The 24,017-nt window shown below is 41.2% G+C and overlaps 1 protein-coding gene across 20 annotated transcripts in view; it reads right to left on the reverse strand.

Moving 5' to 3' along the window:
- The window catches only part of Pak3 (p21 (RAC1) activated kinase 3), a 250,624-nt gene that overhangs the window by 105,453 nt on the left and 121,154 nt on the right, over positions 1 to 24,017 (reverse strand). For 3 of the 20 annotated variants that reach the window (XM_075958636.1, XM_075958623.1, XM_075958625.1), the window contains exons 1-2: positions 5,872 to 6,137; positions 4,684 to 4,794 (exon numbers count right to left, since the gene is read on the reverse strand). The exons of 9 other annotated variants lie outside the window; for them this stretch is intronic. The gene's annotated coding sequence lies outside the window, so the exon portion shown is untranslated. Of the gene's footprint in view, positions 1 to 4,683; positions 4,795 to 5,871; positions 6,162 to 24,017 lie in introns of those variants that run through there. 8 more of the 20 variants (XM_075958627.1, XM_075958632.1, XM_075958618.1 and 5 more) reach the window with 8 other exon arrangements.

Consider the following 24,017-nt stretch of genomic DNA (forward strand, 5'->3'; position numbering starts at 1 on the left):
ACTTGAGAAAATCTGTGTTGCCTGGCGAAGTACCACTATGATTCCGTACTTTCATCACTCGATCCTGAGTCTCTACCCCCATTTCCACTCCTTTGCTCACCAACCTCTTTCTTTGGGTGGGTATCTGGAGAGAGAGAGTCGCTTAGGCAAGAATACTCTGAGTTTCTTTTTGCCTCACACCTGTGGAGGTTCTAAACCGCTGATGATCTTAACTGAATCCTCTAGCCCGTCTTAATCAAAGAAATGCCTCCCCACAGCTTTTGCCAAATTTCCCCAAGAGGATATAAACTATTTGTTTTATTTTGATGACTATTTACCTTGCTTGCCCCACAGAGCTTTCTATATCTAATTGTGATAGAAACCTGATTCTCTCTTTCCTCCTTTCCTCCCTCCTCCCCCATCTCATCCTGGAGACGGTAACCGGAACCATGGTGTCTTGCATGCTAGTCAGTCACTCTACCATCCAGTTATTCCTTCTGCCAGAGATAGGGTCCCTTTAAACTCTCAACTTCTGCATTTTCCAATCACTTGAGGCTCCCCAGGGAAAGGCTGATTTTAGGACTCCAAGTCCTGCAACCTCTATGTACTTCTCACAAACACCCCATCCCACAACCACATTGACCCTGCAAAGAAAGCAGCAACTGCATGCAGATTCAGATAGAGCATGATCGAGGCTAGCGCTCCGTTATTAGAGGACAATAGAATAGGGAGCTCTAACCCAATGAAATACATTGATGGGTATTTAAAGAAAAAGCAAAATTGAAGTCTTGGGAAGCCAAGAAAAGTCCCATGATCTCCAATTCCACCTCTTAGGCATAAGGGATATGCCATGCCCTGGGCTTGCCTCTTCCTCTGGTACAGATTCTAGATCACAATTGTCCCCTAGAATCTGTAGCATCCATGTGTATTCCCTTAGTAGCTATCTAAATCCCTCCCACTGCATGACTGAGTGATGCCGCCCCCTCCCTCTCTGCAGGAACTCACTTTGCAAGAAGGTGAGGAGAGGTGAGGTGGTAAGAACTGTCAGAACTCCAGAAGGGTCAAGGTTTGAGGAGGGTCGGGTGTGTGTATGTGTGTGCATGCGCACGCGTGTGTTTGTGTGTGTGCATGTGCATTAGCCTGTTCTAACCAAAATTTCTTATGTTTCTAAGTTTTCCTTCAGCATGCTTCACTTTTCCCACATACCTTCATATGGAACATCAAACAGTAACTTCATGGCAGTTTGCCTTGAACCCACCAATGGTGTATCTTAAGCCAGCACAGAAGCAATTCCCTTGCATACTGGAGGTATATTATGGGTCATGTATATCTGTGCTATTCCTTGTAGTGTTATAATATGTGTATGTGTATATGATTTGTTACATCTATACTATGTTGTATTTGTCCTGAACTTGCACTGTGTTATATGTGCAGTGCTGTGTTTATATCATGTCATGTACACTTATCTTGTCAGTATGTTATTGTATATGCACTATATTTCTGTAATGTGTTACATATGATTATATCTCTACCATGAATGCTACATGCACGTACACATGCCATATGTCTAATTTGTGGTGTGCAGCATGTATGTCTATACCATGTCATATACATCTGTACTGAGTGGTGAGTGTTGTATAGCTGTAGTATACGGTGCATTTACACAGCCTTTGCTTTCTTCCTGTAGCTCAGTCTCTTGTTGAAAGCTGGGCAGATATGAATGCATACATCTTATACATACCTAACTTCTCTTTCTTTGCTGCATTTTAGCTTTATTACCCCTAGAATCTCTGTATGAGGACTAAAACTATCACCTTGGGGTGGAGATCAAGGGAATTTGTGACAATTGTGCCCTCTTCCACAGAATCATTCATGGCAAACGTCTTATGCAGCGTTAAAGATTTCTGGGGAAAGCTCCTGGATCCTTCTTCAGACCCAAAGAAGATAAAGTGCAAGGGAGAAGAGAGTGATGCCCCTCTCTCTAAATCTGCTCATACTGGAGAAGAATGCTATGAAGGGAGCCTCCTTCAATCTTTATAGAAGGAGTGTGCCTTTGCTTGCCAGGCTTGTTAAGAGCTGCTTCAGAGTACTGGTTTCCAGGCTGGATCGTGGGATCGCAATGGGAAGCTGAGAAAATGTGCCTCAAGTATAGTCACTAGGGGGCGATATTGTGCTGTCAGAGACAGTGTTCTGTTGAGGGTGCAGAATTCCAAATACTTCTCATGGCTCTGCTAGAGATGACGGAAAAGAAGCTGCCTTGTGCCAAGCCAGCCCCCCACCCCCTTTTATAATTATCTTCACCAAAAAACCTTTCTGTTTTGGGACTGCATTCAGTAGTTAAAATAGTAGAGAGTCACAGTGCCCCCCTTTGATCTGGCTATGAAAACTACCACACAGAGCTTTTCCCGGGCTTATAGGTAACCCAGAAAATACAGATTTGGGCTTCTCCTTCTCTGCACGCTCCCCATTCACATGAAATAAAAGTGAAGCCATGTGGCTAAAAGATGAAACGTGTGGGTATCTCTTTTGCATTGGCTTTTCCTAAACTGGAGCGCATACACAACGGAAACTGCTAACGACGGGCTATTTTCTTTTGTTGCAGGAGGGCTTGTGCTTTAGTGGCTATCTTAACTATCAAGTACAAAATGGTCCACGTCGTAATGTTCCCACCAGATTAGAGAACACCCAGTCTAATTCCGTCATTTGGAGGTCAAGGAAACGGGCACCGAGTACCACACGCATTCAGCCTGATTTCTGATTTCCGAGGTTCATGCTGTCCCAGCTTCCACCCTGCCCACTCCACAAAAAGATTTTTTCCCTCTAGATCCACCCCCTTCTAACCCACAGAAAACCTTGCCTCCCCCATCAGCTCTGCGAGCTTCTGAACCAACCACTTCATGATCCAGCCTCTCTGTGAAAATATGTTGGAGATGACTCTTTTTTCCATCAGGAAATTGATCATTTCTTCTTGGTTTTCAAGGTCCACTTGCCTTATTTTGCTTCCCACCCCCAGTCCCATCTGGAGCTGCACCGTTTTACCCCCTCGTTGCATCCCCTGGGTGCAGCACAGATTGTTCCAACGTGCAGATAATTGACCGAATGTGCAAATCAGACACGGATCTATTGCATTGATTAACATTTCCAATTAAACTCCCGGTTAGGCTGTGAGTATTAGTGACTCAAGTCATCACAAGCAAATGCTTGTACCTTCTACGCTGCAGAGTGCAGTAGGCAGTGCCACATTTCTGGGGAGAAATGGAAACACACTGACGTGGAGGTTCACTTAGTTCTGGTACTGCTGAATCAGACTGTAAATGTATGATTGTTGATCCGAGGCTTGGGCTTCACACCTGAAATGGAGGACTTGGGTTCTCCACGCCACTACAGTTACCTTTCCGCCCCCTGCTGGCAAAGCTATTTAGTGGGGATTTGGCCTGGAAGTCTACCCTGGCCTTGCAAAAGGAACTGCCTAGCTTCTGACAGGTGTGGTTGTGGGTGTGTGTGGGGTCGGGGAAAGGTGCCCAGCTAAGACTTAAGCTGCCCTCCAGAAGCCTGGAAAGCCACACTTACCTTCCAGGGTAACAGTTTTCTGCTGTCCTTAGTGGACACAAGGCTCCCCCATCCCACCTCCCCCTCCCCCCCTCACGGATTCTCTTTTGACTCAAACCTGGGTCTAATTCACCCATATAAAGCAGTCAGACTCCAGTCTCGGGTTATAGCTCCCCTGCTCTCCTCTCTAGCCTTCACCCACTCCTAGTCCCTTCCCTTTATCTAAAAGGAAAGAACTGATTTTTTTTATACCGCTGCTCATCAAGTTTCTTATCATTCCTTTGGTTAAAGTTTCTGGTTCCTAAAAAGGGGTTATACAGCTGGGAATGCTATTGATTCCCTAAACTGCTAGAAGCCCCAAAGAATCCTTGATTGAGTCACTGCTGTCTTGACTACCAAAACTTTTCTGTTACCATGTCACCAGGGAAACCGGGACTCCTGGGCTCTTAGGAAGATACTGGTCTTTTTGCATCTTCTATAGCGCTCTCCTACCTACACCATTAGCTCCAGCCTATTCAGTCTAATTTCTAGATTTTATTTCTTCAGTATTCGTCATTCACTTTGACTTGGTACTTAGTCCGACTTCACAATAGCAGAATCTCTGCCAGCAAACCCCTTCCACTCTGCAGCCATTTCCCGTTTCTCTCATCAAATCTACTACCCAGCCTTCTCCAAACGCAGAGCAAATTCGTCTGCTCTGTATGCCACTTTCACGTTTGAACGGGAAAAAAAAAATCAACCACCCACCAACCCAACCAACTAATAAGTAAACCCATAACCTGTAGGAATGATCAGGATGTTCATGCATGTCGTGGCCCTTTGCTTGTGCTCTTACCACAAGTTGTCTGCTAGAAGACTTAAAGAACGAGCCTCTTCACATCCGTGGTCTCTCTGGATTCTTGATTACCAGCAGTCAGCTTTAGCCCAGCACACCTCCCAGACTCTTTTCATGTTGTGTGTTGTGTGGACACGACATTTGTATCCCGAAAAAGAGGGCTAGTTGGCTCTCTTCCCAGGTGCCAGCCTATTAATCACCCATTACTTCCACGGTGAGCCCCTTTACCCAAAGGTGCCCCTGATTGGAAGCTCAAGTGCCAAATCACACATCGTGCCCAATTATAATTTTACAAATGGCCCACTGAAAACCACACTGACCTTTTAGACCTGGCTCATTCCAGAACAGGGCCACAGTGCTGTCGCCAACAGGAATGCACCTCCTTCTGTTCCAACACCTCAGACAACCATACAGTTGGCCTGGATTTGAGTCTGAAAAACCATGTGGTGAGGGGAGCAAAACTAACATGGCTAAGGGCTTCCCTGGGGAAAGCCATCTTTTTTTCAAAATATAGTATACTGCAACCACCCCCATCATGCTTCCCAAAGCCAAGCCACTCACCTTTCTCTCTGCTTCTATGGCCCATACAGCCCAGAAACCTCAAGTCTATAATCTGGAATGGATTATGGGAGATGGGACCAAAAAACAAACTAACAAAATCCAATGGAGCCCCCCAGTTCCCTCCTTGGGGAAGAACCACCTACAACCCCCGCCCAACCCTCACCCTGCCATTCAACCACCACCTAAGGAAAGGAAAAGCCTACCAGAGCCAAAATCTAAAATGTCATGTTCACTCAGAAGTATGCCAATTACAAACTGAGGGCAGTGTCTCCTCGGAGCCAAAAGGGACACGAAAGGGAGGAAGCAGTAAACCCAATGACCCTACTCCCCAGACAAAGACAGGGGCCAACAGGGGACGCCAGCCTTTTCTAAGGACCTTATTGAATCCATTCAGTCCCCACAGAAAAAGAAGAAAAAAAGAGTCCTCCTGTTATTACCATCCCCCCATGTGAAAAGGGGAGGGGGATAAAGAAAAAAATAAAAGAAAGGAAGGCTCTTTTTAAGAAAATTGGTACTTTTATGTTTCAGTTGGGTAGTTCTGATGCGGACTTGGCCAGACTGCGGCCACACCCCCTCCCCTTCTCTAGAGGGCTGCTGTCAACACTGTGGCTGGGATGGGGGTAGAAGGTAGGAGAATTACAGTCTGACACAGCTTTCAGGGCGGATTTTGCCCCATGCGGCCCAAGCCCCAATAAACTAATCCTGGCTTTAGCCAAGGGAAGAAGCCTGGGTCCTTGAGGACCAGCCCGGACACACCCACTCATCTGCCTAGGCAAACCCCATCAAGCGCTGGGAGCTGGGTCCCACAGCTTGGGCACGGTTGCCATGTAAGAGAGTCAAAGCTGGGGCGCATCAGGAGCAGGAGGGGGACACAGGAAGGAACATCTGCCCAGGAGCCTCCCCAACCCCGAGCTAACCCCGTACAGTACAGAAGTCACAAGATTTACCTGCCAAGGGTCCAGCCACCCTGCCAAGACCTTTCCAGTACCTCCAAGCACGCTGACAGTTGGGCTGGGGAGCTGCAGCCCAACGGCCGCAGCCGCAGCCCGGGGCCCAGCCGGCTCCCCCCCACACGGCTCTTCTCTCGCCCAGTGCACTCACTCCCAGAGGGGAAAAGCTGCAGCCCCCAGTGTAAGACCCCAGACTGTGCAGCCACAGCTGCCCGCCTGCTACAGAACCCCTCTGCTCAGCAACCGCTCCCTAGCTCTTCTTTACTATGACGTCACCTGGGCTCTGCACCGTACCTAGGCCAATCAGATGGTGAGCATGAAAGTAAAATCGCCCTGAGTGGGCTACTGGGGACCAATCTTTTGTTTCCAGGCAGGAAGCGCCCTAGGAGGGGGGAGAAAGTGAAAGGGGGAGAAAGGAGAGGGAAAGGAGATGGAAACTTCTACACTGTCGGGATTGTCTATAGAGGAAGGTGGAGCCATCGAGAAAGAGGCACCAGGCAAGAGTGAGGAGGGGACGTTTCATGCATCTTTCTTGCTTGCCAGCCTTAAGAACACTAGACTTCGAGATAAATTTCCAGGCCAGGGAATCCATCGACAGGAGCAGGCTTTTTGGAGGAAATGGTTTGGATTTGGGACACCACCTGTCAGCCTAGTAGGTGACATAGAAAACTAAGAGGGAGAGATGTGGAGGTGAAATTAGACAGGGAAAATAGTTTTCTACACATGGGAGGTACGTTTCAAAACAGGTGGCATTATACAAAAGAAATAATTCTTTTACTTCCAGTTGAGTGCGTTGATTTCACATCGCTCCCCTTGTTCACGTTTTCCCTAACATCTTTAACGATTTCTCTCATCTTTACCAGAAGGTTCAGATTTTGACAGGTGTCCTAAATAGTTTCAAATCTACCTTCACAAATCTTCACTTCCTACTCCCAAATCCACCCTTCTTAAAATTTTGGCAGATTATATAAAGTATGCCATATCTCTGCAATGAGACAACAGACTGCTCAATACTCTGTATGTTCGAGTTATGACGATGTAAAATATGCCTCCCAAACACAGAAGAGGAGAGGGCAAAATCTTAATGGTTAGGTTAAAGTGGTGGGGTTTAGAGGCGATTTTCTTTTCTACTTTTGAACTTCTTTTAAAAAATAAAGGTAAATGTATTTTCACAAAAATGAAAGGCCAGAATAAAGGATAACTATACCCAATGTCCTTTTGATTTGATTTTCTGAACACTGCATGAGAACCTCATTCCTTCACAATGACTAAACAATGCATTTTAACACCAAGACTTACTTTTCATGTTTTTCCCACATCCTCTGAGGAAAAATCACACAAAAGATCTCTGGATTAACCAGAGACAACCCTAGAAAGGTGTGTGTGTTGGGGGCGGGGTTATTGATTCATTTTGACTAAGATCAGGCACTGAAAGAACAATGACTAACCTACGACAAAACAGGGAAGACTAAGACGGAGACTCAGTAATTTACACCAGGATGGTGTTGCCGCATTTTCCTTCAATAAAAATATGTATGTATGCGTATGTAAGTATTCTATGAAGACTGTAGAAAGTAGTAGAGCAGGAATTTGTATCTAAATCTGAATACACAGCCCATGGATTTTCTAATATGCTGAAGTGAATGCTTAATAAAAATTAAGCAGGGCATTAATGGCTGTGGAAATATGCACTGAATTTATAAGGAAAAACTACACAAGATAAGTGCTGTTTAAAAATGGGGTGTTTTAAAATAGCTTTTAAAACACATCCTGGTGGTTGCCTTCTAATGCAACACGCACACTCTCTCATTCTTGCTTAATAGATTGAAATCAGGATGCTTCTGCTTACAATGACTTTACAGATACCTTTGTAATTAACTTTGGGGTTAAAAAAGTAACTACATCACATTGATTTTTTTATACATAATGGTGGAAGTAATCTAAAAAATACTGATCTAAATGTCATTTGCTTAATGGTAACGCATCTTATTGTAAATTGCTTTTATTTGGGTTACTTTAAACCCAAATACTTTAAAAAAAAAAGAAGCATAACTGGATTTTCCTGGTAATGATTCAGCTATGGTTTCTGGGGTATTGATTTCAATTGTAATTAAAAGGTATTTGATTTCACTCTAATCCCCACATATACCTCAGGTATAACTTGGAGCTATTTATATAGTCACTTCACATGGTTATTTAAACGTTTCATGTGTGTATTTATTCTTTCCCCAGTGATTTCCTCACTCTTTTTGTGTGTGAGCGTGTGCGTGCACGCGCGTGCACATGTGTGTGTAAATGGGGGCAAAATCCTTTTAGGTACTTGACAAACTGAAGCACAGTAATGTCATTCAAACAAGACTCTACACCCAGCATGAAAGACTTGGGTCCCCATGTAAAAAGGTATTAACCTGTGTTATTCTTGATACCCAAAGATAGTCTTTGCTACCAGTGTGGCTTATTCTCCAAGAATATAGAGGAAGGAAAGGACTTTAAACTATACAAGCTTAATATTTTGTCTGTGTGCAACTTTCTCTTCCAAACTCCCACTATCTGTTCCTTCCTTGCTTGGATGTTCTCTGGCTCAAAAATACAACCTTGAGAACCATTAGAATTTGTATCATGTTTCTCAGATTACAAACCTCCTTTGTATCTCACCATTTTTCCAGAGCTTTTTGATTTAATTTTTTTAAAAAATTGACCTACTAGCTCCAGTTCCCTCTCCTTCTCCCAGCCCCAACTATCCCCTTTCCACCCCCATTCACTTCTCAGATCATTCAATGACCACAATAACCGCAACAGTTCACTTCAGCAAGCATTATGATCTGAATGTCATAGAATGAACAGTAAAATCCCAGGGCTTTGAAGTCACCAGGGCACTGACTTCCAGGTCCTTTAGATCACAGTATAAGGCAATTTGAGAGCATGATGGGAATGGAGGACATGGAGTGTTTACTTTATATTCAAAGCCTAGACGAAAGAAATATTGCAGGCTGGGCAGCAATGGCGCATGCCTTTAATCCCAGCACTCTGGAGGCAGAGGCAGGCGGATCTCTGTGAGTTCAAGGCCAGCCTGCTCTACACAGCAAGTTCCAGGACAGGCTCCAAAGTGACAGAGAAACCCTGTCTCAAAAAAACAAATCAACAACACAAAAGAAACATTGCACAGTCTCATATTCATATACCATAGCACTGATGCGGCTGACGAGTTGCTAATTTTTACCAAATTTATAATTTCATGTCATTGGACCTATCAATCCTAAATCAAAGAAAATGCTTAAAGATATCTTCATGACAACATACCAAGATATGCTCAATAATATTCATTGTTTGCTCTAATGTAAGAGCATAAATGTCACATAAAAGGGAACCTAAATGTCCCTCCATAGGAGTTCATTGGTTTTTGTTGCTGTTGCTTGTTTTTGTTGTTGCTGCTGTTTCTGTTTTCTCCAGTCAGATTCTCTTACTTGAAAATGACCTCAAACCGCCTCCTTAATCCTCTAGGCTCCTGCTGCTGCCCCCCCAAGTGCTGGGATTACACGTGTGTGCTACAGCTGTAGCTGTTCTTGAATTTTTTTAACTTCTCATTCAAAGTCTGAATGCATTGGAAGAGGATGCACAGGTCAAAAATATCATAGCTGCACGACTCTGGAGATACATATGAAGTCTCGAGATTATCACCAACACCAAGGTACTAGAGATAACCATCATTTCCTAAAACCTCAGACTCTAAAAAGAAAATAGTCCAATTATATCATACACATATTTTAAAATATTATACACCACATAAAAATTACCAGGTGGCTTCCTATAAGCTAAAATAAGAAGCATGCCTCGACACGTTTTTGAGTAAAATACAATTGCAGGACAATATGGATGCTTTAATTTTATGGTTGTTAAAAATTGTGTGTGTGTGTGTGTGTGTTTACATTGGAATTACATACAGCAAACACAGGGTGACTGTAGGCATAAATGAGGTAAATTATGACATATATGTATGTGTGTTTTCTTTAAACAATCTTCAACTTACAGTGCTTCAATGTAGAATTTTTCTCTCTCCCTCCCCTTCTCACTTTCCTTTTCTGTTTCCTTCTCTCTTTTTCTTTCTTCATCTTCTTAATCTTTTATTTTTTTTGTTGTTGTTTTAGATGGACTTCTATATTCTACCCTCCTAACCAAGCTTGCTCAGTAAATGGTGTGCAGCATTAGCTAGGAAGAGTGTCTGAGTATTGCTGTATATGGTAGTCGCTAAAGCTGACCTTCTTTCTGCTTGCCTCCCTGCCCCCATTATTAGTAGCTGCAGCTCTCCTGCAGCAGGTTGTTTTGTTGATTGCATGCAAGAAAAATACAGGGAGTTTAGACATGTCAAGAGGTGAGTCTGAGAAACCAGAGACTGTGAGGTAGAGAGAATCCTCAGCATCTTCCTGAGGGCAGAGTTACACAAACCCTTGAACAAGATTCCAATTTCCCCAGGTTTTAGTTTTCTCCTCCGTCAAACTTACTTTGCCTATCTCTGAACTGTTGTATGAATGCAAATGGCTAATGACATAAAAGCAAACCTAATGGATTTCAGAAACACACACCTCCTTAATCAATTTGATGAGGCCACACTTACACGTCATTCCTAAATATGCATTTGGGAACAGAAGGTCGGTCCTAACCTTTGTTTTTTATAATTTGCTCACACTAGAGGCCTGCCTTGCAGAACCTGAGAGGATTCAAAAGTTCACTGCCTCTGCCCTCCTCCCTTTGTGAGGGAGCCAGTGGAGGAAACGTAGACGACTATGAAATTCAGGCGGCTTGGAGTGAATTAATAAGAGAAGGAGGAAGTTTCTCTTCTTTGACTTGGTGTTAATTACCTTTGCCTCCACTATGGTCCTACATATCCAACCACGTTAATTAATTGAGCCAATGCTCTGTTTGACTTTTCTCCTCCCAAAAAATCACATTATGCATTCCTTTCCCTCGCACTCCCAATCACTGCACTTGGAGAACCTAAGTTAAACTGTAGAGTGAATTGCAAGTGAAAAACTTGGGTTCTGTTGTAGTTTGTGAGGGATTTGTGGTGTATATGTGTGTACTTGCTTGCATTCTCCCTTTGGGAGAGCAGAGAGAGAGGGAGGGAAAGGAGAGAAGGAGGAAGTGGGAAGAGGTGGAGAGTCATCGGAGGGGGAGAAGGAGGAGTGAGGGAGGAGAAGGAAGGGAGAGAGAGGGAGAGAGAGAGAGAAAAAGAGAGAGAGAGAGAGAGAGAGAGAGAGAGAGAGAGAGAGAGAGAGAGAGAGAGAGATCTAGAAATCTAGGGGACAATGAAGCAATGAAAAAAAATTAAAAAACAAAAATTAATTTTTTGGACCAGCCGGACTATGATGTCATGTTTTCTCAGCTCACCTGTGATTGGTTGCTCAGTTCAGCATCTGCTGAGAGCTAAAGGCTGATTATTTGCCAGAGATACAGACCTTTCAGGGAAGCTTTGAATCATTGCTGGTTGTCGTGACAACCTGGGTAGTGTCTGCTCCTGATAAACACATAATAAGGTTATCAGGAACAGAAGTACCCCCATCCCCACACCCAATCATCTGAAATGATGAACAGTGGAAGGAGAATACTCATCAATAGGTAAACTGGTGTCTACTCCTTCAGATAAAGTATGCCTCCCAAATCTGGGAGACAATGTACTCTTTAAATAGTTCCTTATCCATCACTGCCAGGTCCCTCCTGAATCTACACGCTGTTGTAAATCAGAGTCCTGAGAAACAAGTGGTGAAGAAGGAAAACATCTTTGCAAGTTTCCAGTAAAGCCAGAGGCAGAAGTGAGCAAGCAGAATGTCAAATTCATTAGAGATAGGTGCATTGTCTTCAAAAGGTACCCATCCGTCATGGGCATGGCCCGGGTTTCAAGATGGAAAGGACATTGCTAAAACTTGTCACCAAAACCAAATGCAAAGGGAGCTCAGGGTTGGTGTTGGTATGTATGTTATTTTTTACCTGCTACTTCTATTTTCCTGAACACAAACCCCTACCCTATGTTACATTTGAGCTCCAGATAATTTAGAAAGGGGAAACCAGTTGCATTTTTTGTATTTTATCAGTCATGCCTGGGAGACATTTACTGAATACCTAGCAAGTATAATAAGGCATACATCTAAGAGTCACAAAAATTACACGAGTGAACTAAACTTGGACCATCTTATTAGGGCATTTGGAATTTAGTTTGAGAGAGAAGATACACACTCAGGTAGGGAACTGCTAATAATACTGATATAGAGCCTGCAAGGCAAACCCACAGCTCTTGATTTTAGTGAGCAGAAAATCGTATCTAGACTGTCGTACTCCAGCCCCGGTTCATCTTCTCTTATGCTCAAGTGTTGTTTTGACCAAGCCATTCTGTTCCTTCAAATGTTTTGATGTTCATACCCCATGGCTTTCCTTCTACTCTCCCCGCCCTGCTTATCTGCTAATCTGTAATGCATATGATGAGACTATGCTCATCTGGCAAACAAACTGCTCCCATAGCTATAAGCCCTTAGAGATCTGCACCTGCTAGTCATGACACATGGACAACACTACTGCATGCAAGAGGTCAATCCAGGGACCTATCTAAAAGAGCATTGGTATACCCAGTTTCAGACTATTTGTGGAAGAAAAGGAAGTGAGACTACTTTGGAAAAGTGCTTTTATTTATGTACACCAGGGTCCTGTGTGGCCCAGACTGGGCTCAAGTTCTGTACACATCTGAGGGTATCCTTGGATTTCTGATTCTCTAGCCTCCACCTCCCAAGTGTTGAATTTCTGCTGCATGCATTGCTGGAAATGGAATTCAGAGCACCATGTTTAACAGAAAAGCACTCTAGCAACTGAGTTATGGCCGGAGCTCCGTAAGGTGTTATTTAAAGAAATATCAAAATTATCCTAGACTTTCATGGCTTGATTAAATATTTGAAATTGTGTAGGGATCACAGGAAATTACAAAAAATACCAGAGGCCCCATGTGCCCTTGACCAAATGTTCTCTGATATTTGATTTATAGAATATTTAAAATATAGAAATTGATGTTGGTTGGTCTAACACTAATAACTCAAACATTAACCTTATTCAGATTTTATCACTGTTGACATTTCCTCTTATGTGTTTTTTCATCAACTCATTTTGATAATATCAAGTATTTTATCAACTCATCTAGCAATCGATAAATCTGTCCATGGGTTATGTGAATGTCAACGTGTCTCTCAGGCCCACCTAATTTGAACAGGACAAAAACCTGAAATAGTATAAGTCTGCCTGGGATTGTAAGGACAGAAATCAGCATGGTTTAAAAATATATAGTTCTGCCATTAATCAGAGAGGCAGCATTGATTGACACATAAAGCCAGCTATAACTATATGGAAAGAGCACTGTCTCCTAAGGCTACCTAGCACGCCTCCCTTCGGTAACTACTACCGTCCTACCAGTGATTCCAGACTTGCTTTGCTATTGGTATTTATGGCTGAAGATGCTTAGTGGCTAAGTCACACAATAAATTTAATTCTGTCCAACTATAGTCTTGTCTCTGCTACTTTGAGGCTAAGAAAGCTTCAGCAAAGCAAATGAAGTGACAACCAAACTGGAGTTATTAGTCTTATCAGAAGTTAGCTGTATTTCCTTGCCTCTACCTAGGAGCACACAGTATGACTAAAACTGTGATTTATATAGCTGATGCCTACTGAATTCTCAGTCCACTGTCACGGGATTGTTCTCTTCCTGCTGGATATGAGGACAAAGGTCTGGAGAGTAGCAGTACTGCATAAAATTTCAGCATGCCGACTCTGTAATTAAATTGCTGCATTCAAATTCCAGTTTCATTGTGTTGTAATTTTAAGAGCCCGGACAACATATTTGGCCCCTTTGAACTTTTCCTCATCTGTGAAATATAATCCTCTTTCTTAGGGTAATTGGAAAGATTAACATAAATGCTCATAAAAACAAAAGGTGTTACTGGGGCTGGTTCTCAACTTCGTTATGCAGGAGAAATTACCTTTCTAAAATGCTGTTGCCTGGGCCCTATAACTAAACGCTCTCATTTAATTTAATGGCATATATCTGAGCATCTGGGCTTTTAAAAATCCCCTCAGGTTCTAATCTTCTCAGATTCTAATGTGCAGCAAAATTTGGGAACCATTACATTAGGGATTTCATTGCTTAAGGATGATTGATCTTTCCTCTAAGAGGTTCATGGGTAATCTCTCCCTATCTCCCTTTTGGTGTATCTGACTTTTACAGGGCCACGAAGCAGAATGGGGAAATTTTCTCAAGAGGCAGGCATTTAAATTCCTCCTTCTCTGAGGTTTCAACAGCTTTTTCTTTACTGAGTCTACCATACAGCTTGTTGAACTTGGAAACGCATACCACATTTTTCTTCTATGTCCTTAGCAATGTGATGGCAACATTGAATACTGGAATAAAATCCGAGTTGTATTCATCTTTCAGTTCCCTCTTCCTAAACATAATTCAGTCCCACTTCAAATCAAGTGATCTCAAATATGTATTTTACAACAAAGTTAATAATTACACAGGCAGCGCTGGCTGACCATCACAGATGTGTTTAATTGATGGTGATTTCAATGTGCTGGTGTTCTGTATAATTAAGCACCTGTTGTACATCATGATCAATCCTTATTTTGCTACAAAGCAGGAACTTACAGCCAAATGTCTTTCCATTTATGAGGTCGCTTGTGGAGGAGGGGCATTCAGTTTGCATGCCCCCCCACCTTTTTTAATCACTCAAAGGCATACATTATCTATTCAGTAAATAGTAACTAGCAAGCAACTGGTGACTTTTAAGGATTAGATAGAAATTTCAAAGATAAACATGGTGATTTTTCAAGTAACTCACCATATCCCTGAGATTTCTACATTCCTTGTCCATTCCTGCTGCTAATATGGGAAATTTAGCAGATCTGACTTCCTAGTCTAAAGTTTACTGCCAAAAGCGAAATAGGGCATGTAGCTAGGCAAGTTAATATTATATACATAGGAAAGTGACAGCCTGCTCGGGGAGTGTGCTAACTTATGGTTTTTAAGCGCCCTTCTAAGTGCACTTTGCATTCAAATGACCAATATGCTAATTGCAGCCCTTATCTGTTTGTTCTGAGCCTTAAGAGTCTCCGCAGCTCAATGCACAGACTGCAGCCAGCAGTTTGACTGCGGGTTTTTTAGAAATAATAACATGGCATTTCTTTTAGCATATTTTCAAATTCAAGCTTCTTACAAATCAAGATTGGCCTTTCCCCTTTTCAGGGAATTAGTGAGGCTTAACAGTGTTCACTATGGTGCAGTGCCGGGCCCCCCATACCCCTGTGAACAAAGGCTCTTCCTCGGACTGGAGCACAGCCTGTTGGGGCAGATTTCCATGGTAATTTGCGGGTCTCTTTTGAAAGACGTGGGGCGTCTTTGTAAACGAGATTGGTGGATGGCAGGAGGTAGAAAGGGTGTACTTTCTCACTAATCTTAGGATTGTCTTTGACCCTTTTTAATTTTCACCACCCTTGTAAGGCTAGAAAGCACTCCTCACACAGCTTTGTCCAATTGAAAGTGCACAGTCCCTAATTCAGTTCTTAGGAGAAAGACAGAGAAGCCATTCTCCCTCCCATAAGAGGAGAGGCACTAAGCGTTTGTCACTCATTCCCCGCTGTATTAAAATCTGACTCAAAGGGCGGGACACCTCTGAAAATATACCATTCTATAGTCCACATAGCTTTCAAATTTCCTCCTTTCTGAAGGAGGACGCTAAGAAACATGCTAAACTGAATGAGGAAAAGCTTACTAGGCCTCAGCTCTACACAACCCTACAGGCAAAGGAGAAAAGCTGGGAGTAGGAGAGGTGGCCCTCCCCAGGAAAGAACACACCACTGACTGGTTTGTCTAGTGCCAAATTGTGAGCCCTGAAAACATGCATACAAGTAACATTATATAGACTCAACAGGTTTGGGAATATATAAATATATACAAATACGAATATGCATGCAATAACAGTTGATGAAAAGAAGAGACTGGATTTGAAGGAGAGCTCGGAGGGTTGTATGGGAAGCTTTGTAGGGAGGGAAGGGAGAGGAGAAACTGGAAATAAATGATAATCTCAAAAATAAACGAAAATTTCTTCCTTTTCCTTCTTAGATTTTTCTAGTAAAATCTAAACCACCTAGACTCATTTTAAAAATTGCTTCAGTATATTCCTCATTTTAAGAATGTGTCTCTTTTTTCTCTCTTCCCCTTTCCACAACCCACTCCAACTAAGAACATTTATCTCGTCTTTGTACTGTTTATGAAACTGACACAATAGACTTACTCCCTAAAACATTAAACTGGTCTTACTGATAATAAATGTGTCCTTTCTTTCAACGTTCTGTTCCTCGTATCAGGGACAATTTTCAGATATCAAAAACACCAATGAATGGCTACTCTCTTCTGGATCTGGGAGGGAGGCAACACGATTGACTTTTTTGGGTACAGTCTTTGAGTTTTCGTTACTTGTTTTTGCTGGCATCTGCTTGTTTGCAGAGTATCCTGCTGGAACAGGCAATGATACTCAGATCCAAGAATGAACTGTGCAGATTGAAAATGTAGGTGTTACTGCAGGCATTTAGGAAGAAGATGGAAAAGATGGTTTGGTGAAGAAAAGTGGCAAATGATGCAACTGAAGATCCTTGGCACTTGGGTGAGATAGCACAAGCCTATAAACCCAGTTAGGCAGAACAGAAAGATAGAAAAATATATGGAACATAGGAGACCCTCACTGGAGAGTCATGGTGAAGCCCCTCACCAGCTGAGAGTCAAGAATTCCCAGCCAATTAGCATTTGTTGTGAGATTGCCAACAGATAAGACTCCCCCCCAGTCTCTCTCACTGTCTCTCTCTTTCTCTCTGTCTCTCTCTGTCTCTCTATCTCTGTCTCTGTCTCTGTCTCTGTCTCTCTCTCTCTCTGTGTGTGTGTGTGTGTGTGTGTGTAATGTTTTATGATAAAATAGTAACGAACTAGACTTAAGGCCTAAACCTATATGGTCCTCAATGTGGCTTTACTCCCCAGATATTTCTAGATATCCCACACAAGAGTATTAATTACCATTACAGTTAAGACAGCCCAACTTTCTACATCTCTCTATCCTTTTACTTTATTAATTGTAATTTTTGTCAAGTACAGCCAAGGGCCTACCTCTCATCTCATGTAAACTCTTTGTAACCCTTTTTAGTAAGTAATAACTTGAAAAACCACCCAAATCCCATATATGATGATTTTAAAGACAATGAAGTGTGACTTCCCTTTGAGAAGCCCATTCACAGACTTGGGTATGGCTTATTTTGCTTCTGTACCTCTCATAAACTTTCTTTGATGAAGCCAAGGATCTACTTAAATGATTAAGGGACCGCCTTGGGTTTCTGGAGGCAGCAGTGTAGAGCTGTGCCTCCATTTCTACTGTTGCTGACATCAACACTTAAGAAGTGGAGGCAGGAAGATTGGAGGTTTGTGGCCAGCCTGGGCTACTTAGTGAACTGCAGTCTCAACAAACAAAACCTCAACCAAGCAAATCCTTCTGCCCTCTACAGAGGATTGGTTCCCAGGTACACCCCAGTCAGGGTACTCAGGCACTTAAAACACGTTCCAAAGGCAGACTTCGGTATTTAGACATGTGTATAGAGGATTGTTTTTTCAACTTGAACAAGCTTGAAACAAAGCTAAAGACTTTACTTAAATGAACATCTTAAGGTGCCTCACAGAGCTGATGGCCCTTCGTCTTTGGTTAATTGCAATTTCACCATATTAGTAGTCTAGGCTAGTTGTTGTTTTAGATCATCTGTTTTGCTGCCCTGAATTTTTATACCTTCCCATTTAGAAGGCTGGAGGAGACAGTGGGGACAGGGAATAATCTCATAGCAATTTTAACTCAATGCTTGGATATCTGATTAAAACAGACTGGCTGAAATGAAAAACTATTTTCCAGCCTGGGGATTTTGATAAGGTATGATATAGTGCTTTATTTTTTATAACAGCATTGCCATTTTAAAATAATCAGTTTTCCTTGATTACTTTTAGTACATATTAATTGTATAAATAGTGGGTTTCATTACATTTTAATGCATGTATATAAGGATCTTTGACAATATTACCCTCTAATTACAAACACTTATCATTCTTCCCTTCCTACTGGTCCCTTTTCTATTTCCTATAACTTCAACTGTTTTGAAAATAACATCCAAGAATAATTCAGATAGATCAGATGCTGCCTGTTCATACTAAAAATCAAATGCATTTTCTTCCATGGGGACTTTCTTTCTGGCCCATTTTGGGTGAATGGTGCTTCTATATTGGCGAATCTAGAGAAATGAACTTGGCCAATTACTTTATAGATCATTTGCAGAATTCACAAAGAAGGGGAAAGTATTTTTTCAAATAATTTATTGAACCAAGAGACATAAAGAAAGCACATAAAAAATGCAAGACACCACATACTCCCCTGATTTCACAAAAGGATATAGTTCCAACATTTCTGAATAAAAAAGACAAACTTACAGAAAGGCACAGAGACTGGAGGACTCAGTTGACAACCCAAGATGGCTTGAATGTGAGTAATCCACACGTTTGACACTGGTGCTTATCAATTACTGTACTGAACTAGAAAACATTTGGATACAGTCTTAGGATTTCTATTGCTGTGAAGAGACACCATGACCTCAGCAGCTCTAATAAAGAAAAACATTGAATTGAGGTGACTGACTGCTTTCAGTTTCAGAGATTTAGGCCATTATCATCATGGCAGTATCTAGAGAAGGAGCTGAGAGTTATGCATCTTGTTCCACAGGCAACAGGAAGTGAACTAACTACCACGCTGGGTGTAGCTTGACCATATATGAGACCTCAAAGCCGGCCCCCACTGTGACACCTTTCCTCCACACCTACTCCAACACAGCCACACATCTTAATAGAGCCACTCCCTTTGGGGGCCATTTTGTTTCAAACACCCACAGACACCATCCATCCACATCACAGAGAAGAAGGCAGGCCACAAGGAAGCAACCTGAAGGAGAAACAATATCTCATGTATAGCTTGAGCTGGCGTCCAATATGAAAATCAGCACAGACAGAAGATGCAGAGGCTATATGTTACATGTCTGAAGCTGACTCACAAGTGGGACTGAGCATTTACAGTCCGTGATTAGTGTCATTTCATCTAACAGTTCACGGCTTCCCTTTAAGAACACAGACGTAAGAAAATGCATTAGATCCACTGACTCAATAATATTTTAAGTACATTAGGTTACATGTGATAGAGTGACATGCCATTAAGCTGGCTTCCCTACAAATCAACTCAAACAGGCCCAGCTTCTAAGAGCCCTTCAGATGCTTTTAAATACAAATACTTCTGGAAACAGTGGAAGTATGCATGTGAGAAATATAGAACAGACATAGTATAGGATGACAACCCATAGTGGACATTTCGTGGTCATATTCGAAAGTACTAGCCAGCCATTCCACTGGAACACTATGAAGTTGTTGAATACGATCTCAAAATGCAAGCTGAATGTGGTGGCACACATCTGAAATTCTTGCACTTGGGGGGACAGTGGCAGGAGCACTGTCAGTTTGAGACCAGGATGGACTATATGTGAGACCCTCTCTCAACAAATATTTATAAGCTAATTAAAATACAGTTTAAAAAAGTTTCAATGAGAATATTCTCCATGGGTAGATACTACTGCTCCCAGAAGCCATAGGCTATTAATTGAAAATCTCAGTGCCAGGAGTGAGTTACTGCTCTATGAATAATTATCATGGAGACTCTAGGAACCTCCAAAATAATACAAGGTATTGCCATTCTTTCTAGGTGCTCAGAAGCACTAGATAGTAAGGCCCTACTACTGAAAGCATCATACACTTTGGTAATAGGTCATAGAGAAATCAAAGGAGAACTCAACTGGAAGCTTCTTTCCTGCTGGCTAACTTTCATAGTGCTGGAAGGGAGCATGGCAGCACTGGGCTTTTCAACTTCAAAGTGAGATACTTCTTCCAACAAGGTCATACCTCCTAATCCTTTCAAGCAGTTCCACTCCCTGGTGACTCAGCATTCAAAAATGGCCTATGAGGCCATTCATTCTTATTCAAAGTAGCACATCTTTAAATGTGGATATTCTGCTTTCCCAATGTCACATAAGAAGATTTCCTTTCCATATAATATATTATTGGCATCTTGGTTGAAATTATTTTCCTTAAACATACTTATTCATTTCTTGACTTCATAGTGCTATGCTGTTTTAATTATTAGAGCTTCATAAAATGCTTTTAAATCAGGTAGCCTGGTGCCTCTATCTCTGTTCTTTTTTAATCAAGAATTCTTTGACTGTTTCATTTTATGGTCTCATCAAAATTTTAAGATTCCCCTCTCCTATTTTTATAAAAAAAAAGTAACTTTGGAGACTTGAGAGGAATTTCACTGAATAAGTTAAGCTTTTTTAGGATTGATAACCTACCACCAACAGACCAGCCTTATTGAGTATGTGCAATGTATTTGGTGTTCTGAATAGTTAAATAGCACAAATACTTTCAATCAATCAAAGTGGAAAATCCTTTGTCAGAGATTTTATTTCTTTTTCAATCTCCTTTATCATTATTGTTTTGTTCATCTTTCCCTTTTTGTGATAGGTTTTAAATACCTAGACATGGCCACATTTGTTCTGACTTACCCAACTTCCTGACATATAAGGGTATATCTTCTGATCCTTTATATTTCTGTGATACCAGTTTTAACTCGTCTTTTATTTGTGAATTTTAGTTAATATTCTCTTTTTTCTTAGTCTAGCTAAAAGCTTAATTTCATCTTCTTTAATTTTTTTCAAATGCTCTGTTTCTCCTTCATGAGTTTTCTACATTATTATCACATTTGTTCCCCTCCACAACTCCCAGATCCTTGACGCACCCGCCCAATGGCATGTTCTTTCTCAATCTTAAGACAAAAACCAAAGAACAAAACAAAAATAAATTTTGAGGGCTCTCAAAGAGATGACTGATTCTGTAAGAGCACTTGCTATGCAAGTGTAGGGACCTGAGTTCAGATTCTAGCAACCATGCTAAAAAGAAAATAAAAATCAGAGTTATCTGTACCATAAGTGCACCTGCAGCACTGGCAGAACAGACGAAGACCCCAGAGGATCAATGGCGCTTGCTTCAGGATTGGTGCGAGGCCTTCCTAAAGATATGAGGCAGACAGTGATAGACTAGGGCACCTAACATCCTCCTATGGCCTCCAAACATAAGCCATGCACACACACATGCTCATAAACTATACATGTGCACCACAGTCGTGCACTTAGGCACACACACATATTTTTAAAATAAAAATAAAAAGATGAATTTTGTGTTGTTTATTATTCCTATTGTTTTCATGTATTTCTGTTCCCTTCTTTATTATTTGATTTTTTTATATTGATTTTTATTGAACTCTACATTTCTGCTCCCATCCACTTCAACCAAGGTCCCCATGCTCCCAATTTACTCAGGAGATCTTGTCTTTCTCTACTTCCCATGTAGATTAGATCTATGTATGTCTCTCTTAGGATCCTCATTGTTGTCTAGGTTCTCTGGGATTATGATTTGTGGGTTGGTTTTCTTTGATTTATGTTTAAAAACCACTTATGAGTGAGTACATGTGATAATTGTCTTTTTGTGTCTGGGTTACCTTACTCAAAATTATGTTTTCTAGCTCCATCCATTTTTCTGAAAAATTCAAGATGTTGTTATTTTTCCTGCTGTGTAGTACTCTAATGTGTAAATGTACCACATTTTCCTTATCCATTCTTCGGTCGAGGGGCATTTAGGTTGTTTTCAGGTTCTGACTATGACAAACAATGCTGCTATAAACATAGTTGAGCACATGTCCTTGTGGCACAATTGAGCATCCTTTTGATTTTTGTGCATTGTGCTTAGCTTGTTCTTTTTCTGTTTTACAGATGTGTGATGTTAGGTTGTTTAATAGAGATCTATTTTTTATGATGTATGCATTTATTGCCATAAAGTTCCCTCTCGGAACTTCGGTATGTATGCAAGAAATCTGGGAATGTTCTATGTTTATTTTCATTTGATGAAGCTTATATTTGTAATGAAAGTTCCCACTCCAGGAACTAATCAACCAGCAACTCTACCTAAAGGAAAATGGAGGCTACCGCTGGATGTAGGAATTAAATGTTGCTGTTTTCCCTCCTAGAAGCTTTGGTAAAAGGCACTGATGGGTCCAACACATAACACTGGGTATGTCCATTCCAGGTTTTTTATTTATTTATTTATTTATTTATTTATTTATTTATTTATTATTTTTTGCTACACTTTGTCATCTAGGCACTGAAACTACACCTGGTAAATGTGTGCAATAATTTTCTTCCTTTCCACTTTTCCATCTCCACAGCTTTGTCTCTCTGATATTGTCCTCCTTCTCATAGAGACATTTGCACCCATATACCATCTCACAGAAGCAGATTCGCAGTGTGAGTGGTGTTGGTATTGGTGGTGGTAATGGCATTGGTGGTGGTGGTGGTGGTGGTGGTGGCAGCTTCAGTGGCAATAGTGGTCTTCCAAGCAAAGTAGGGTAGTAAATCCTTCTAATGTCTGAGTTTTGATTGACATTGAACAGGAAACTTCCTACACATAATACTTATGTTCAGTTACACATATAAACTCCATTGTCAGTAATTTCAAATTCCAGAAAGTTCTGTAAACCAGTCTTTCATACATTCCCTGACAAACTTCATGAAAAAGCCTGTCACAGACACCTAGTATAAATGCGTACATATTTTGTTTTAGAAATAATTGATGTGATTAACTCATGGATGCTGTTTCTAATCCCACTGAAATTATTACACAATCTGGCACATTTATAAAGTTATTTTTAAAACTTGAATTATAAAACTCATTTTGACCCTAAGGTTTTTAGATAAGAGCCTAGAAAAAGATTTCTATTCTAATTATATGGATTAAAAAATTGACCTTTGGAGATATTCAGGGAGTTATCCAAGGCCAGAGAGCTAGAAAGTGCTAATATCTGGAGTAAGATAAAGGTCTTTTCTGAAGAGATTGGGCACATTCAAGGTAGCATTGATATAGACATAAAAAAGCTTTCTGACTTCAAACTCCATGTAAGTTGTGATGGTTAACCTTGATTTTTCACACTGACAGAATCTAGAATGCTTTAGGAGGCACACCTTTGGGCATGACTCTGAGGGCATTTCCAGAGAGGATTAGCTGACAGAAACCTGCCCTCTTGGCAGTTTGTACCTTCAAATGGCTGCCCAAAAGGAAAAAAAAAAAGAACTAAGGAAAAAGCAGTGTTTATGTCTTTCTTCACTTTGTCGTCAGAAGGGAGTCTATCTGTTATGGCTGCTGCCATCCATGTTTTCTAGACTCCAGTTCTTAAGGCTTCAAATATGCAGTCAATGTCTCTCAAGGGAATAGCAGGCTTTGAGCTCAGATTGGGACTGCTAAACCATCCAACTTCAGGGACTTAGCAGTAGCCAGGCTCCCTGCCTTCCCGGGGTCTAGATATAGCCATTGTTAGAGTGCCCAACTACACAGCTCTACTATGTAAATCCATCTAGAGATTCCCTTTTTATACCTTATATTCATTCTGTTGGTTCTGTTCCTCTACATGACCCTACCTCAGACACAAGTTCTAGTAGATGAATTTGGCTGAGTGGCTATATAGAAGGAGGGTGCATATACAGATGGTGACATGAAAAGTTGAGACTACATAATCAGACCATGTGTAGGTATCTCCTCTTATGAATTCTATCCATTTCTTATTTAGATACATTATTGATATCATTTGTCACAATTCTCCCTTGAGAAATAAATTATTGGGGGGAGGAATTACATTTTAGTCCTGCTCTTAAAATCTGGTAACGAGCTAATGGAAAAATTCAGAGATGAACTATTTTTATAAATAGTTTCATAGTGTAAACTATACAGTATTTCTAGGATATGTGCAGATCAAACAGAAAATCTTGAAGAGTATTATCCATCTCTGTGTGTAAAAATCTTCAAAACCATGTTCAATGTTCACCTAAATGATATAAACATAATAACAGGCTGCCCTATTAGATTGGATCACTTACAGATTCTAAAGTCTAATATG

The sequence above is a fragment of the Microtus pennsylvanicus genome, chromosome X (assembly GCF_037038515.1).
Source record: "Microtus pennsylvanicus isolate mMicPen1 chromosome X, mMicPen1.hap1, whole genome shotgun sequence".
Taxonomy (NCBI): Eukaryota; Metazoa; Chordata; class Mammalia; order Rodentia; family Cricetidae; genus Microtus; species Microtus pennsylvanicus.